Raw genomic sequence first — 13,610 nt, forward strand, 5'->3', positions numbered from 1 at the left:
CAGCGAAGCAGCAGCACCCATCACTAAGGGAAGCAGCAGCACCCATCACTAAGGGAAGCAGCAGCACCCATCACTAAGGGAAGCAGCAGCACCCATCACTAAGGGAAGCAGCAGCACCCATCCCTAAGGGAGGCAGGAGCACCCATCACTAAGGGAAGCAGCAGCACCCATCACTAAGGGAAACAGCAGCACCCATCACTAAGGGAAACCTCAGCACCCATCACTAAGGGAAACAGCAGCACCCATCACTAAGGGAAGCAGCAGCACCCATCACTAAGGGAAGCAGCAGCACCCATCACTAAGGGAAACAGCAGCACCCATCACTAAGGGAAGCAGCAGCACCCATCACTAAGGGAAGCAGCAGCACCCATCACTAAGGGAAGCAGCAGCACCCGTCACTAAGGGAAGCAGAAGCAGCACCCGTCACTAAGGGAAGCAGCAGCACCCATCACTAAGGGAAGCAGCAGCACCCATCACTAAGGGAGGCAGGAGCACCCATCACTAAGGGAAGCAGCAGCAGCACCCATCACTAAGGGAAGCAGCAGCACCCGTCACTAAGGGAAGCAGCAGCACCCATCACTAAGGGAAGCAGCAGCACCCATCACTAAGGGAAGCATCAGCAGCACCCATCACTAAGGGAAGCATCAGCAGCACCCATCACTAAGGGAAGCAGCAGCACCCATTACTAAGGTAAGCAGCAGCACCCATCACTAAGGTAAGCAGCAGCACCCATCACTAAGGGAAGCAGCAGCACCCGTCACTAAGGGAAGCAGCAGCACCCATCATTAAGGGAAGCAGCAGCACCCATCACTAAGGGAAACAGCAGCACCCATCACTAAGGGAAGCAGCAGCACCCATCATTAAGGGAAGCAGCAGCACCCATCACTAAGGGAAGCAGCAGCACCCACACCCATCACTAAGGGAAGCAGCAGCACCCATCCCCATCACTAAGGGAAGCAGCAGCACCCATCACTAAGGGAAATCAATAGATTTACCCTAAAAGTAGTGGCCCACTTGGTGAATTTGCTGTGGATTTTTTTTTACATAGAAACCCCACAGTAAATACAAAGGCAGCTAAGTGGATCTCATCTACATGCTGCAGAAAAAAATATTTGCAACAAAAACTATCCTGGGGGTGCAGAAATTAAAGGTGTTATCCAAGATTACCAAAACGCTTTCTTCCAGAAACAACGCCACTCTTGTGCTTAGTTTGGTTATGGTATTGCAGCTCAGGTCCATTGATATAAACAGAGCAGAGATGTAATACCACACAAGGGCAGGGGTGGTGCTGTTTTTGTTTCTGGAAGCAAGCACCTATATTTCCCTAATCCTCGAAAAACCCCTTTAAAGGGGAACTACTGTATCAGCAGGTTAAACTAATCAAGCCCCACCCCCGGTGCTCCTAACGGCTTACTGAGCAAAGGATTTCACAGCTAACAGTGCAACAATGGTGCAGAGGATGAAGGTAACAGACATACCTCCATCCTCAGCGCCCTGTGCCCACTAGGGAGCTATCAGCAGGTTAGATTTGTCTAAGCTGCTGATAGTTCACCTTCATCAGCATATCATCTGCTGTGTCAGAACAACTGCATATTTTAATGCGGATATGCTGTGAATCCACACTGAAATATATAAGTGTGGATTAGAAACACACGGTATATACTAAAAACAAGCAAATCCACAGTGTCAGATCTGCAGAAGGTCAGCGGAATCAATGCAGAAATGCTGCATCTAACACCACCATGCGATGCTGAAGGGGTCTCCCCCCAAAGTCCTGTCTATCGCAGTGCACACAGAACCTCAAAGGGGTTATTCAGGATTGTAACACAGCTCCACTGAAGGTGCTAAACTTAAAGGGGCTGTCCAACCATTTTCTCTTATTGGAATATAGAATTATTGCCAATCTGTCTTTTTTCCTTAGTTGTTTCTTCCAACTTTTTTTCTGCTGTGTGTCCCGGGGCTTCCTCCTCTGTTGATGCTTTCTGGATTTGTGTTTATTTAGATAAAGAACTTCCAGGTCACAGGGGTCAGCAACCTGCAGTAAAGACGTTGGCGCGCTGCCATGCAATGCCGGCACCCGAGTGATGTCACAGGACAAGAGCGCTTTCAATCACGTCCAGAGAGGTGTGATTACAGCGCTGGAACCCGCCCAGGACCATGACTAGATGCAGAAGACATACGCACAGATGACTACTTGGCCGCTATTAGCATAAAGTGTAGGACTTTATAATAGTAAGATTGTGGATTAATCAAGCAGGGGACGCAGGGTACAGGGGTAAGTTTGGGAAGCGTGCTGGGTCATGTACCAGCATGTTTCCTTAGCTTTAGGGCCATTTTTGGCGTGCTTTATTTTCGTTTTTGCACTTTCGTTTTTTCCTCCTCGTACAGACCCACATGAACCTTAATTTTTTGTGCCACTAATTGTTCTTTGCAATGGCAGGCTTAATTTTTGCATAAAGTATGCTGCAAAGCCAGAAAAAAATTAAATGTGTGATGAAATTGAAAAAAAAAACAAAAACACTTTTTTTTATTTGGGGGAGTTTTGTATTTACACCGTTTGCCCTGGGGTAAAACTGACATGTTATACATGTTCCTCAAGTTGTTACGATTACAACGATATGTAACTAGTGTAACTTTTATTTTATGGCTTTTAAAAATTAAAAACTTTAAAAAATCTATGTTCCTTCAAAAATCGCTCCATTCCCAGGCTTATAGCGCTTTTATCCTTTGGTCTATGGGGCTGTGTGAGGCGTCATTTTTTGCGCCATGATCTGTACTTTCTATCGGCCCCTTAGTTGCGTATATGCGACTTTTTGATCACTTTTTATTACAATTTTTCTGTGACAAAAAATGCACAATTTTGCACTTTGGCGGGTTTTTGCGCTTACGCCATTTGCAGTGCGACATCAGGAATGTGATAATTTAATAGTTTGGGAAAGTACGCACGTGGCGATACCAAATTTGTTTATTTTTATTTATAAAATGGGAAAAGGGGGGTGATTCAAACATTTATTAGGGAGGGGATTTTTTATTAATAAAAACACTTTTTTTTTTCACTGTGTACTTTAACTTTGAGTCCCCCTGGTTAAGTTTCAGTATTACTGGAGTGATCTTCCATAGAGATCACTGCAGTATACTTTATACAGCAATGATCGATAAGATCATTGCTGTATTACTCTGGTCTGCAGCAGACCAGAGGAATCAACTACCGAGCCGGGATCCCGGCTCGGTAAGCAGAAGGGATCTCCACTCTGCGATTGCATCGTGGGGGAGATCCCCCACTAGACCAGGGAAAGGGGGCCAGTAATACCTTTAAATTCAGCTGTCAGTTTTGCCTCGGCCACGCGGCCCCCCTCTGAACGCCCCCTCCCGCATCAGGACATACAGTTACACCCTGTGTGTGACATCAGGTCAAGTATCCTCTCTCCATATTACACACAGCAGCAGCACTGCCCTAACACTGTAACACAGTACAATAATAAAAATATAGGGGAGATTTATCAAACATGGTGTAAAGTGAAACTGTCTCAGTTGCCCCTAGCAACCAATCAGATTCCACCTTTTTATTTTCCAAAGAGTCTGTGAGGAATGAAAGGTGGAATCTGATTGGTTGCTAGGGGCAACTGAGCCAGTCTCACTTTACACCATGTTTGATAAATCTCCCCATAGTTCCTTTATTTATACAGCTCCAACCTATTTTGCAGTATTGTACAGATTTTGTAGGATTGTATAGTCACTCATATTGGTCCCTGTCCCCAATGGAGCTCAAAATGTTTTGAAAGGTGTGATGAAATCCATGCAGACATTGAGGGACATACATGCAGCTGTTATCCCAGGACTCAAACCCTACAAAGAACATGGCTGTAATATCTGTGCCCCCCACAACATGGCTAACCTCTGTGCCCCCCCCCCCAACATGGCTAACCTCTGTGCCAACCACAACATGGCTATCAGCTCCTGGTCTCCTCCATGTCATGCTGCTACTGCTGCAGTTTCTACTGGGCTTAGATGTTAGCTCCTCCTACAGGGGTGGGGCTAATGAAATAAGGATCCAATCGCGGCTGAGCAGCTGATGACGCGGCAAAGGGGGGCCGGCATGAAGGACGGCTGGTGCGGTCCGGCCCGCCTCCCGAAGATGTCTTCATTGTCCCAAGATGGCGGCCGGGGGTCGACACGAATGCGGTGAATATACTGCACCACACTTCCGGGGGTGGGGGAACACGGGGAAGGGGGCCATTCACTTACATAACATACATTACAAAGTTGTAGTACAAAGTTGTATAATATTTTGTGAATAAATGTTTAGCGCCGCACTACCCCTTTAAGTTCCACCCCTTCATTTCTACAAGAATCATTCAGAAACATGCAGAAAATCCTAAAGATTAAGAGTGAGGAGAGATTTTCTCCTTTTTCATGGTATCATTTATTTCTTGGTTTGAGTGTTTCTTTACAAAAACACACACATTTTGATCAGTCAGGTTCTGGCTGACCGATTAGCCAGACCCTGAACAAAACTTTGGGACGTCAAGTTTTTTTCCATTCAGTAAGTGCTCATTTAAGCGTAAACCAGTGAATGAGAAGCATTGATGTACGTACCGCGCAATGTTCAGCAGGGGAGCGTAGTGTGGAGATCCCGGCAGGGCAGTCAGATACACGCTCTTGTCTTCAACTCTTGGATCTGCAGAAAGAAAGTCCACACTGTTAGCATATACATGGTCCTGACACAAGAAAAATAGAAGCAAAGCACGAGGGTCTGTCAGCCGAAAATAAAACCAGGGTTTCTCAACCAAGTTCCTCAAAATACAACGGAGTCTGGCACAGGGTGTAACACAGCAAACACCCAAAACTTTATTACAAATGGCCTGTTATCTCTAACAAAAAAACCTACTAGGCCGACACAACCTCCCCCCCTGTATTACAGAGGTCTTGGACAGCGCGTCCTTGTCCACATGAAATTCCAAAGCTGAACTATTTTCTTCAATTAAAACTTTATCTGAAATGAAAAATCCCCCCCCCCTTGGGAAGCGGCCATATCTCATTGCTATTCCCTATGGAGGCATTCACAGCTGTTATCGAGGAGGGAGAGGAAACGTTCATGCACCAGACCCCAAACATCTGCAGCACTATCTGCACCACCCACACACAGTACAGCAATTATAAGAGTAGGGATGAGGGATCAAAGGCTCAGATGGTTACTGCTAGTGATCACTGCACTGTACACAAGCTACTACAAACAACCTCCTTCTAAGACGCATGTACATATAATGAGGTCCCCCTCAGTCCTTATAGTTTGTTCCGGAGTTGCTCCTTAAGTGCCCTGTTGCTTATGTAACAGATACATCATGCTGTGTGAGACGAATGCTATCAATTGTGTCTTCCTGTCTTTATCTGTCAATTTTATGACCTCATTTCCTGTCTTATTTTCTCACTGCCGAGTTGAGACCTAGAAACGGACATTAGATTGTCAGCTGAACCCATCTGATGTGAATGTCGCCTTCTAGATGGTGTTGGGGGGGGGGGGGGGGGGCAGGGGGGGGGTCGTACACAAGGGAACTGGACGCAGAGGCCAAAGCTGTAAAGAGGACCTGAAGGCCCAGTTATAGCGTGGTCACACTGCCCACACTGTTAGCAAAGAACGCTGAATGAAGTTCTGGACTAATGCCAGGCGTACCGCAAGATCAGTGATATAGTCACAAAGTTACCTATCCCACTATGTGAATTAAAGAGGTTTTGCCAAAACAGACACATCCCCTATCTTAGCATTCGGGCCACTTGCACTATGAAGAGCTGGATTCCTGACGCTTCAGTCTGCACGCTGCGGCCGTGTGTGTAATTGCTGGCCACTTCTTCCACTGTCTAGAAGAAGATTGAAAATAGCCAAGTACAGTGCTCAGCTATCTCTTCCACTGACGGCCAGGTACAAGCACATTCACGTGGGAGCTTTGGAAGTTCTTCTCTCGAGATCAGAAGGGGCCCCAGCCATAGGCTGTATCCATGTTTTCTAGGCAGTCCTCAGGCTGCATCCAACTTCTCCAGGCAGTGGGATTCAAATGTCGATCATTCTGGTTTGTGCAAGCCTCAACTTTCGTCAAGCTCGCTCATCGCTACTGTCTATGGGGGGTGAAATGGGGATCTGTAGCTGGTTACTCTGCTCCAGTGTTAACTATAGACTTATTATTGAATACAATCGGGGACTAGCACGTGGAGGGTAATAATTATCACAATACTTAAAGACCACCTTGGAGGTCCAATAATACCCTAATTTTCTATAACAAATTTTAGGACTACATCTGCTCTTTCTTGGGGCATCTTTACTATAGAAAGGACAATTCCTTTAAATTCAGCTATTCCAATTGGCCACATTACTCCTGAAGATGCCAAATTTTTTGTCCCCACAGAAATAAACAATGAATGCTCGGCCAAACCTAGTGTGAACATTGACTGGGGGGGTCGAGAGAAGTAGATGTTTCCTAAAAGTCAATATTTTCTGTGTATGGCTGCCACTCACTGAGCAACACTCCAAGGCTTCCAGTAGAGAAGCACACCACCACTAAATGCTTAGGGTCCATTTACACAGAAAGATTACCTGTCAAAGATTTGAAGCCAAAGCCAGAAACAAACTATAAACTGATATCGGGTCATAAAGGAAAGCCTGAGATTTTTCCTCTTTTCAAATCCATTCCTGGCTTTGGCTTCAAATCTTTGGCAGATAATCTGTCAGATAATCATTCTGTGCAAATGGACCCTTAGTCTCTATATAGTTCCATCATCGTCTAACATAGTCCTGGTAAAGCTTGGCACAGAGGACGTTTGCTGATAAAACACCAATAAGACTGAAATGACTGATAGTAACCTCTGGGGACTAGTTTCTCCTTCAGCTGGGTTACACTGTGCACCATCCTATGATTCACAATATCTGTTAGAGAAAGACAACGAGCAAAGTCCGAGAGACACAAGGACTAGGGGATTCTTTCCCAGCGTAGATGTGCAGGGGGCAGGGTCTGTTTTGTTGCACAACGTTTCTATGATCTGTAGTGACGGCGTGGTCTATCCAGGTGAGAAGTGAGTGAAACTCTGTACCCTGGACAACCGCATGCATAATACATCAACGCTGACGACTGTATCTTTACCATGGGACAGGTCGCTTACTTCTCTATGTTGGTTGTCTATGTTGGCTTTTATTATGGGTCTAAGAAAAAAAGCAAACAGGCTCCTGAACTGGTCTTACTGGTACACAGTTTGGGTCAGGAAAGAAAAAAAAAACACACACACACAAAAAGATATAAACCACACCTGCTCTAATTATAATGTAAACTCGTCATTGTATTGTCATATCACATAATATTACAGAAGCGATACTCCTAGGACACTGACGTAATATATATCATCTAAAACCTCAGTCCATCACTTGCACAGTTCTGCACCTGCAGGGTATGGAGTTTTTCCTGCACTGTAAACAATAAGGGTTGTGTAAGACTGACAAGAAGGCGGCTGTGGCCTTGGTCATGCAGCCAAAGATCGTGTGGTGCACTCTCTAAATCATGCTAATGTAAGTGAATGGGGTCATATTGCACTTGCAGGAGTAATGATTTATGCTGCGTTTACACTGAACGATTATCGTGCGTGTAAACGCTGCGAAGGATCAAGCGACAAACGAGAAATCGTTCATTTTGATCTTACATGTTCTAAAATAGTCAATCGTCGTTCGCAAAAAATTTGCAGATTGTTCCGTGTAAACAGTCGTTCGCCGATTTAACCAATGTGTGAGATAGGCTTAAGCGATCGCAAAACGAATTTCCGTACGATATATCGTACCGTCTAAACGCTGACCGTTATGAAAAAAAAAATCGTTACTGCGACATCGTTAATCGTACGATCGGGCCAATTATCGTTTTGTGTAAACGCAGCATTAGAGAGTGCAATATGACCCCATTCAATTACATTAGCATGATTTAGAGAGTCTAACACGACCCCATTCACTTACATTAGCATGTGAATAGGGTTGTGTTGGACTCTCTGAATCATGCTAATGCAGGTGAATAGGGTTGTGTTGTGACCTGCAAGTGGCCTTGATAATAGGACTTTGATTTTTAATACATTTCTAGCTATTGTCAAGTCACAGAGTCACAGAGCTTGTGGGAGATCAGACATGAAGTAACTGTGTAGTGCTAATGTTGGAATTGGGCTATACCTACACAGCAGCACTCAATGGGACCCCAACTACATACATTAGCTGCCAGGCAGAGAGACACAGCAGTCATTGGCCACACAACCCCTGACACAGTTGCTGTGTAACCCTAGATGACAGCTAGGACCACATTGCAGCGTAACACAAAGACTACAATAGACCATACTTTATGTCGTTGTGTACCACTAGCTTAATGGTGTTGATCAATGCAACATGATAGAAGATGAAAGGTAATGGCTGCCGCTATATTACACATAATCTGCTGTAGGCATAATCACTCAGATGGGATCACAAGAGATCGCTTGTCAGCTACATCTCCTACAAATCCTCCATCCTGCTAATTCTTACAAAAACTGACAATGTAACCTGCAGCACTAGGACCGAGCAAACACCTGATAGAACCACCTTCTCTAGTCGCAGCCATTTAACCAAACTTGTCGAAACCCACTCAAGAGGAACTGTAAGCAAAGCTTTGTGTGTACACGTCTGAATGAACTATAACACAGTTTCTGATTGCAAAACCCGTGACCTCTGACCTGCATCCACCGACGTCTTCACAAACCACCGCATGGGCTATTTTCATGACTTTATCCCTGTCTGTGGGTCAGTGGCCTCCTCATTCTAATGTCACTGTAAGACACAGTCTTCCCACCACCACCCTATGAAACAGAGCAGGACCTCTACTTCCACTAAGTTCATAGACTCCCATTTAGAACTGCTTGGCTGCCACCACCTGCTCCATTCTATGCTTCATCTCTCACTATAGGGATAAGTATTTGGTACATTGTCTACAAAGAATGGAGAAGTTTGTAATTTTTATCGTAGGTACACTTCACCTGTGAGAGACGGAGGGGGGATTTACTAAGCTTACGCCAGGGAGAAGGTGCAGATTCACCCCTTCTCCCTGGTGTATGCCTCCCGTGTGCCCCGCTCGCACGAGACGGGGAGGAGGCGTGGCCTCATTTATCATGATTTACGCCTGCTCACAGGCGCAAATCATGACGCAAATCTACACCTGCTGGTGTAGATTTCATACGCTGGGCGCAGATTCTGGCACCCGGCCGGCTGAATTCACTAAGAGGTGTACGCCTCATAGTGAATCCTGCCGTGAAAAGGGGCGGGGCTTAATATAAGATCAGCGTAGTTGTACGGCGTACAACTACGCTGATCTTATATTAAGCCCCGCCCTCTTCATAAGCCCCCCCCCCCGAAAATTACACCATTTGATTATTATATAATTATATTTTTATATAATAATTTAGCATTTTATTGCATGAAAATTAAGTATTTGCTACAATAGAAAAACAGAACGTAATATTTGGTCCAGAAACCATTGTTTGCAGTTACAGAGATCGGACATTTCCTGTAGTTCTTGACCAGGTTTGCAGACACTGCAGCAGGGATTGTGTCCCCCTCCTCCATACACGTCTTCTCCAGATCTTTCAGGTTTCGGGGCCGTCACTGAGCAACATTGAGTTTCAGCTCCATCTAAAGATTTTCTATTGGGTTCAGGTCTGGAGACTGACTAGGCCACTGCAGGACTTAGAAATGCTTCTTATAGACACGCTTCTTAGTCGCCCTGGCTGTGCGTTTAGGGTCACTGCCATGCTGGAAGGCCCAGCCACGACCTATCTTCAATGCTCTTACTAAGGGAAGGAGACTGTTGGCCAAAACTATGCAATACATGGCCCCATCTGTCCTCCCTTCAATACGGTGCAGTCGTCCCATCCACTTTGCAGAAAAGCACCCCTAAAGTATGATGTTTTACCCCCAATGCTTCACAGCTGGGACCATTCTGTTGGGGTTGTACTCATTCTTCTTCAACATAAGTAGAGTGGATACCAAAAAGTTCTATTTTGGTCTCATCTGACCACATGACCTTCTCCCATGTCTCCTCTGGATCATCCAGATGGTCATCGGCGGACTTCAGATGGGACTGGACATGTGCTGGCGTGATCATGGGGACCTTGTATGCCCTGCAGTACTTTAATCCATGACAGTGGAGTTACTAATGGCAATCTTTGAGACTGTGGTCCCAGCTCTCCTCAGGTTATTACCAGCTCCTAACGTGTAGTTTCAGGCTGATTCCTGACTTTTCCCAGATCTTTACCCCACGAGGTGAGATCCTAAATGGAGCCCCAGAAGGAGGAAGACTGACAGCCATCTGTGTTTCTTCCATTTTCTAATAATTGTGCCAACAGTTGTTGCCTTCTCACCAAGCTGCTTGCCTATTGTCCTGTAGCCCATCCCAGTCTTGTGCAGGTCTACAATTTTGTCCTTTGTGTCATTAGACAGCTCTTTGGTCTTGGCGGTGGTGGAAAGTTTGGAGTGTGATTGATTGAGTGTCTGGACAGGTGTTTTTATACAGGTAATAGGATCAAACAAGTGCAATTAATGAAACCAGAGTAGGAGGAGCTTCCTCCTAAATAACAACTATCAAGTCTGTGAGAGAACTCTTGCAGGTTGATTGGTGGTCAAATACTTATTTAATGCAATAAAATGTTAAATAATTATTTAAAAATCATATAATGTGATTTTCTGGATTTTTTAAAATAGATTCTGTCTCTCACAGTGTTTCTACGATGAAAACTACAGACCCCTCTACTCTTTGTAGGTGGGAAAACTTGCACAATCGGCTGTGTATCAAATACTTAATTTCCCCACTGTATATTTGAAAAAGAAATGGTGATGTCCCTGGAAGAAGCCAAGTAAGAACAAAGCTCGCAACTCACACCTTCTTAGACCGTGATGAATCAAGGAACCATAGGTACACACAGTATCCATGCACCCCCTAAGGGATACATACTCATAAGTTGCTCTGAAATATAAGTGTTAGGGTCATTCACATGTTCTGTGATTACGGTCCATATACAGAAGATGTGTTATGGACTGGAATCATGGGACTCCTGGCACCATGATTCGGTATTTATTTAATGATACATGATGCCGGGAGCTCAGCATTCTATTCTGCAGCATATTGTCAGTATATACAAACCTTGCATGGAATGTGAGAATGACCCCTTACTGGCTTTAAAACATAACATTTGACATGTCATACAAATAAGCCAAAAGGTTCGATCAGTCAGAGTCTGAGTGCTAAGACCCCCACTGAATGCAAGAACTAGCAGGCAGAAGCACTCAGCTAGGCACTTCTCTCCTCTCTGCAGGAGGTAGGCTCAGAATTTCTAAATAATCTATGTCCTGCAGCAAGCAGAGAGACAGGGAGAGAAGCCATGGGCTAAGAGCTTCTACTGTCTCTTTCTAGGGGCCCAGATATCCCCTCCTATGTTATACCCCCTTGCTTACTGTATTGACAAAGCTGCCTTCTTATCTCTATATCCCTATAATGTCACCCAAATGCCATCTGACTGCAGGACAGGTGATGCCAATGATGTCTCACAGATATTGGGCACATGTATGTAGCTCATGCACAGAACATGTATGGCTGGACAGCTGGAGAGCGGGCATCAATAACATTTTAGTATCAGAAAACCCTTTAAGCAGTGGAAAATCTACAGCCTGTGCACTTGTGTGTGGGGAGAATGGAACTGAGTCATTGCTGCATCCAGCACATATTCATGAGCTATTCACATCCAGTGTGAGGGAGACACTGAGCCTCTGTCTCCATTGCTTACATATACAGTTTGATTAATAAAGAAGCTTCCAATGAGTAATCTGCACGTTTCACACAACGCTGCCAATTGTGCGGCAAATAGCAAAGAAATGTCATGTATAATTCTGGGAATAGGAGTAACAGCGCATTGTAAATAATACACGCCATATGCTCAAGGGGTTGTGTTTTCTTACCATATACAATATGTTAGAACCTACCTCTATCCCCCATGGGGAATGGTCACACGTACTGGAATCTTTCTCCCGTGTGGATTTGCACACAGGACGTACACAGCGGATTACAGTATCATGCAGGTGGATGACACTTTATATATCACATCCACATACCATCACGCCTAAACATATATTCAGCTTCCGCCATCACTGCTGTTCTCCCAAGGTGGTCCTGTGACACCCCACCTGCACTGCTGTCCTAGGACAATAGAAGCGGTGGCAGGGGTAGGATGGGTCAGTACATGTTGGAATATCCCTTGAAGGAGATTTTTGGCGATTTCTATTTTCTCTGCAGACATTTTCAGATTTGTTGCAAAAATGGAATCCAGTCCATCTGATCATCCCTCTGGATTGTAGGTATACAGGAATACATTCTCCAAATGCCACACAACTCAACAGGAGCCTTATTCTATTTGCCTTCTATGAAGTTTCTCTTATTGTGTGTGTATAAGATGGGGAGATTACACGCACAATGTGCAATAAAGAATAAAGCCGCTGGGCTATCCTAAAAGGATCCAACAGGTCACTGTAACTAATAAACCCTGCACAGAATTCTCTAAAAGGAAGCTGTCCCAGTGTATATACAGTGCAGTCTGCAGGCAGCATGATATGGGAACCTGTCCCAGTGTATATACAGTGCGGTCTGCAGGCAGCATGATATGGGAACCTGTCCCAGTGTATATACAGTGCGGTCTGCAGGCAGCATGATATGGGAACCTGTCCCAGTGTATATACCGTGCGGTCTGCAGGCAGCATGATATGGGAACCTGTCCCAGTGTATATACAGTGCGGTCTGCAGGCAGCATGATATGGGAACCTGTCCCAGTGTATATACAGTGCGGTCTGCAGGCAGCATTATATGGGGCAGGAGGAGGAGGCTAAAGGAAGCTGTCCCAGTGCATATACAGTGCAGTCTGCAGGCAGCATGATATGTGAAGCTGTCCCAGGGTATATACAGTGCAGTCTGCAGGCAGCATGATCTGTACAATTTGTCACCCTGCAGCAGCACATGGGATGCCACATCAGCAGCATGTACCTAGAATATGCAGGATACAGCAGAGCTATAATAGGCAGGCTCACTTCTCATACAGTGTGGGGGTATCTGCATTAAAGTGTCATTTAAGGAAACTTTTGACATGTTATAAGCTTTGACTGGTCAGGGACTGGTGCTGAGACCCCCACCAGTAAGAGAAGCCCCCAGCTAAGCATCTCTCTTCCCACTGCAGGGAACAGGCTTTTAGACTGCCTATAGAATCCGTCTCCTGCAGCAAGGAGAGAAGCGCTCAACTGAGTGCTTCTCCTTGTTTGTTCTAACCAATAGTAGGAGTCTCAACATTCTCAAAACTTAAAAGAAAAACTTTCTTCCTATCATAGTTAAGTGTTCAAAGCAGTACTGTCATGCTAAAGCATTACTGTCAGTTGGGGTCAGAGTACTAAGACCCCCACCGATTGCTAGATATAGCTTGGAGAAGCAAACACCTGCCCCCCACCTACTTGGCTGAGCATTCGATCAGACTTAGGGCCCTTTTACACAGAAAGATTATCTGACAGATTATCTGCCAAAGATTTGAAGCCA

General features: G+C 45.2%; 1 protein-coding gene across 1 annotated transcript in view; it reads right to left on the reverse strand.

Annotated features, from left to right (window-relative positions):
- The window catches only part of LOC138770143 (oxysterols receptor LXR-beta-like), a 32,860-nt gene that overhangs the window by 15,284 nt on the left and 3,966 nt on the right, over positions 1 to 13,610 (reverse strand). Inside the window, exon 2 of the mRNA XM_069949082.1 lies at positions 4,597 to 4,678. The gene's annotated coding sequence lies outside the window, so the exon portion shown is untranslated. The remainder of the gene's footprint in view (positions 1 to 4,596; positions 4,679 to 13,610) is intronic.

This window comes from Dendropsophus ebraccatus, chromosome 12 (assembly GCF_027789765.1).
Source record: "Dendropsophus ebraccatus isolate aDenEbr1 chromosome 12, aDenEbr1.pat, whole genome shotgun sequence".
NCBI classification, from domain to species: Eukaryota; Metazoa; Chordata; class Amphibia; order Anura; family Hylidae; genus Dendropsophus; species Dendropsophus ebraccatus.